General features: G+C 43.7%; 1 protein-coding gene and 1 long non-coding RNA gene across 3 annotated transcripts in view; one reads left to right on the top strand and one right to left on the bottom strand.

Annotated features, from left to right (window-relative positions):
• The window catches only part of chst15 (carbohydrate (N-acetylgalactosamine 4-sulfate 6-O) sulfotransferase 15), an 88,220-nt gene that overhangs the window by 9,265 nt on the left and 73,955 nt on the right, over positions 1-5,000 (top strand). The gene's annotated exons all lie outside the window — the stretch shown is intronic.
• The window catches only part of LOC134441683 (uncharacterized), a 3,443-nt gene continuing 685 nt past the window's right edge, over positions 2,243-5,000 (bottom strand). The window contains exons 1-5 of one of the 2 annotated variants that reach the window (XR_010033187.1): positions 4,919-4,934; positions 4,108-4,229; positions 3,787-3,881; positions 3,309-3,477; positions 2,243-3,085 (exon numbers count right to left, since the gene is read on the bottom strand). This is a non-coding gene — a long non-coding RNA (uncharacterized LOC134441683). Of the gene's footprint in view, positions 3,086-3,308; positions 3,478-3,786; positions 3,882-4,107; positions 4,230-4,918; positions 4,935-5,000 lie in introns of those variants that run through there. The other variant, XR_010033186.1, reaches the window with a different exon arrangement.

The following is a 5,000-nucleotide window of genomic DNA, read 5'->3' as shown; positions in this document are numbered from 1 at the left end:
GACGGCTCCCTGGTGACCTGTTCATCGCCAAATGTTTCGAGGCAGGATGGCTGGCTGGCTGGGTGGCTGGCAGTTGGATGCTTGCTTTCTTTCTTTCTTTCTTTCTCTCTCTCTCTCTCTCTCTCTCTCTCTCTCTCTCTCTCTCTCTCTCTCTGTCTCTCTCCCTCTCCCTCTCTCTCTCTCTCTCTCTCTCTCTCTCTCTCTCTCTCTCTCTTCTTGAAACGCTGCATGAAAAAATTATCTGGATGGTTTCCGTGCCGCCTGTAGTGGCAGAGGTGGAGAGAAGCATTTGAGAGTGTGTGTGTGTGTGTGTGTGTGTGCGTGTGTGTGTGTGTGTGAGTGTGTATGTGTGTGTGTGTGTGTGTGTGTGTGTGTGTGTGTGTGTATGCATGTGTATGTTTATGTGTGTGTGTAATTGAGTTTGTGTGTGGTGTTCTGCTTTTTCATGTGTTCACGCGGCATCACCATGATAACAGGCTTTCTATTCACACTAAAGACATGCAAAAGATTAGGCCCTGGCATACACAGGCTCCATGGGTGGACACGCAATAGTAGATGAGTGGGTGGATGAGGTTTGAGTGTTTTAGTGTTTGTGTGTGTTTGTGTGTATGTGTGTGTATGTGTGTGTGAGTGTGTGTGTGTGTGTGTGTGTGTGTGAGTGTGTATGTGTGTGTGAGTGTGTGTGTATGTGTGTGTTTGTGTGTTAGGGGTGTACATCAGAGCCTTCATTTCGATTCGATTCGATTGTGATTTCTCAGGCCAACTTTTCAATTGTTTTCGATACTTAAGAATGTTCCTCAATTCAAGAGAAGGGTCCAGCTGCAGTAAAACAGTTCCACCCCTAATGCAAGCACGCCCATGGGCGTTCCCGGCATTTGCCGTATTGGCCAATCGTGAAGGGATACTGCATGATGTCATTTTCAAGGCCATTTCCGGATGAAGGCTCCATGTTTTCAAAGATATCCCGTGCAAATTGTTATCTTCCAGAGAAACGTTTCACTGAACATTCCACTGACATAATATTCTCAACAATTTATGTAAGAAAGTGAGATAAATCACACGTTTTCTAATCCCAATATGTATTTTGCTTTGTCTTCCCGTACCTCGGACATTGTAGCCTACTGTTTAGAACTCGTGTCGCTATGCACAGATTTGTCATAACGGATCAGGTCGCCAAAATGCTTTGTTACGTTTCAACACAACGTTGACACATTGACAGTAAATACTGTATATATTGCCTAAATATATACTGTCAATGCGTTGGCATTACCTCACCTAGCTGTGTGTATCGAGGTCACTGTTAACACTGGGTAGGCTATATGATTACACCACAGATTTATCCTTTCCAGGATATTAACACACCCCGACAAATAATAATTAAAAAACCCTTTTAGGCGAGGTTGTTCACTTGGTAAGACATATAGGCTACTTAGAAAAGTTGTACGATGTACATCAGCAACACATTCCCGACTTTTTGAAGTAGGCCTAATGAGTGTCACCTCACCACAGTTATGTGGCCAGCTTGAAAAGAGCAGATGAAGGGTTCAGATGCAAAACCCCCTAAGTGCCTTTTCAGAAAATAATCTTAACTCATTTTTATTTAATACAAAGCTATCAAAATTGCATTGTTTTTTTATTTTATTTATGTAATATAACTATTTATATGTATTATCAAGTAGGCCTACATGAATGTAAACCAAACCAACAACTGGGTTCTCTAAAAATATAGAAGTGCAGGTCTTCAGAAATGGAGTTAGGGGGTTTTGCATCTGAACTCTTCAGATATTAATGAAAAAAATATGAAATAGTATTTAAAATAGCAATAGGCTATTTGTTTGTTTTATTGGAGAAAACGATTTCTTCATTACCATAGGCCTACCATACTCCATGTCTGTCTATGATTTAGGAGTGACCACACCATTGAAGCTTACCTCTTTATCCAGGAGAGGTTCCAGATTGGCCTGTCTTAATTCAAAGGCCATCAGAAAACAGAGAAAAAATTTCCCTACCATCATAACCAGTGTTTGTGCATACATAATCAGGGCCGCTGACAGCTTTGGCTTTGCCCAGGACAAAGTCATCTGAAAGGGCCCCCCACTCAATACATAGACTACATACAATGTAATGAGGACCCATTCCTGGACCCCTCGTCTCACTGGGCCCAGGTCAACGGACCCATTTGTCCCCCCTGTCAGCTTCCCTGCATGTAGGCCACATACATTGCTGAAAGAAGTGAACGAGACAGGAATGAAATGTGAATTTATTTCTGTTTACTTTTACACTATGAAGTGTGAACGGTCAACAAGAGGGTTAACACAAAGTTTGAAATTGTGTTTGACCAGTCTCCAATGTGCATTTAACTAATAACTAAAAATAAGGCATTGGCATTAAATATAGACTGATACATACTATAAATACAGACACCCAAACAGTGTGCAATAATAAGATTAACATACTGATGGACAATAAATACACAAACACAGTGGACACACACACACACACACACACGGCAGGAGGAGTTCATACAGGTGGTGTGAAGATGCTGTATACAAGGTGCAATGAGTTAAGTGTAAGTGGCATGGTGAAAGAAGTGTTCATGGAATATTCTCCCGTGTCCTTGGTTATTCATGTGGTTTTCTTCAGTGCGTTGAGGAGTCTGATGGCTTGTGGAAAGAAGTCGTTTCCCAGTGTGCTTTTGCAGCACCGCATGCTGGGCTAGCGCTTCCCTGGTGGTAGTAGGGAGAACAGGTAGGGGTGATCTTATGAGCTTTTCTGCTGTCCTCACCACTCTCTGTACTGCCTTCTAGTCTTCAGCTTGACGGCTGCCATGCCAGACAGAGAGGCTGCTGGTCAGGATGCTCTCAATGACACCCCTGTAGAAGGTGGTGAGTGCCGTTGTGGGGAGGTCGGCTCTTCTCTCATCCTTCGCAGGAAGTGGAGTAGTGTCTGTGCCTTTTTGAGATGGTGGAGCCATGTGGTGCAGTTGGCAGAGGAGGAGCGGCACAGTGGTTGGTGCTGGGTTGATCCGGTTCAGATCCGAAGTTGCTGGTGTCATCAGCCCTCCCTCTGAAAACTGGCTCTGTGCCTGTCAAAAAAAGGCATGTTAATGTTATGAATGACAATTAAGACAAAAACAACCAACCCCTATCTACCTACAGAAGGACATGACATGAGCACGTGCATATGCTTGTGCACATGCCCCCCCCACACACTGCTACTGTCTTAAAGTTTGGTGCACGTGCATGCATGCACGCCTATTCTCCCCCCTTTGCCTCAAGTCAAGTGTGCATTTTAGAAGTGTGCATCACCTGCACATGTGTGAAGAGCAGGAAGATTGGAGGTTGAGGATGAAGAGGCAGGGCAGGAGGTTCTCCTTGTGAGCGGCCCTGGTCCTGATGCTGATTGCCCATCACCACGCTGTGGCTCATCAAACCCATTACCGGCATATCAATGCTGAACAGGAACGACTGCTTCCATCTGCACGCATGCACACAAACACACACACACACACACACACACACACACACACCACACCACACACACGAGAGGGATACATAGAATACACTACATAAAAATCACACCATCATTTTAATGCAGAACACCAGGCTGAAGAGATACACAGCTTCTGGCCTGTGCAGGGATCACTACAGTGCCAGTGTTTTGTATTATCCTCTATCCACATTTTTTTTTTCAATAAATAAGCTTAAACACAGCACAGAAAGGAATTACTGTATGAAATACTTATTGGTCTAGTGCAGAACAAAACAGATTCAGTGTTTTACTCACCACTGTGTGCAAGTTTCTGTGTTCAGCTCAGGTGGAAGCCTCCATCACAACATGTTGATACTGACATTAACCATCCTTCAGAAAACTGCCTCTGCCTGTCAGAAATAGCAAAATAATGTTTAACACAACAAGGTAGTATCTTAAAAATATCCTTAACCAAAGACAGACAGACACACACTGCCACTGTCTTGGTTCTAGGACACACACACGCCCTTTAAGGGTCACATCACATGTAATGGCCGGGTTCTCACTCACTCACTCACTCCTTTTCTCCTACTTTTGCCTCAGACAATGCAGTGAGTTTTTAAAAATTGGCCTTACCTGCACATGTGTTTAAGGACAGGAAGGGAGGTTGAGGATGGAGCTGCCAGTCAGGAGGTCCAGAGCTGTCCTGGTCCATCACCATCATGTGGATCATCAACCCCAACCCCAACTTCTTATATCTGAACACATTCACGAACACTCACACACACACACACACACACACACACACACACACACAATAGGCGAGATACAGGTTATATGGCACATTAGGAGGCATGGGTATTGTTGCACTCTAGATGTTTAGAAAGTGCGTGGACCCAAAAAGTAGAGTTCAATGTGGGAGTACACTAAATAAGACACTGAGGTCAAGTCACTGCTCTCTGATGGCAGCAACCTGAAACATCTGCTCTACTCTGCTCTGAGAAAAATAAAACAAAAAATCTGCTTGTGCTTGACCTTAGGGTCTTATTTAGTGTGTGAACCGGCTCCCACATTGAACTATATGGCACATTTAAAATCAGACCCAATGACAAGTCAAGTCAATGCAACGGACATGAACCGACCATTACATTAAAATAACAGACTAAACAGTCTTTGGATGATTGAAGAGGCAGGAGAGATGACGAGGGGCCTCGATCCAGTAGCATTTATTTACTTCCCAATCTGCTCGTTAGCACCTGTTAACTTCATAACGATCGCGGACATTAATGGCGCTAATGTACATACTTTGAGCGAAAATTACAACGAAAATATCAACACAAACGTAACAGAATATCTTCCCATCAAAGATCAATAAAGTAGCAGAGAAATTAAAGTACAGAAACATCATTAAATAGTTTGTGACACGGAGGAAAAAAACACAGCTTACCCCTTGCCAATCTTCCACCCCGCGAGGAAGAGAGTTCCGGGTGCCACACCAATTAACGCCCCACCAGAAACAATAGGTAACG

The sequence above is a fragment of the Engraulis encrasicolus genome, chromosome 24, assembly GCF_034702125.1.
Source record: "Engraulis encrasicolus isolate BLACKSEA-1 chromosome 24, IST_EnEncr_1.0, whole genome shotgun sequence".
NCBI classification, from domain to species: Eukaryota; Metazoa; Chordata; class Actinopteri; order Clupeiformes; family Engraulidae; genus Engraulis; species Engraulis encrasicolus.
The sequence above is the reverse complement of the archived record's forward strand: the minus strand, read 5'-3'. Positions and strand labels throughout refer to the sequence as shown.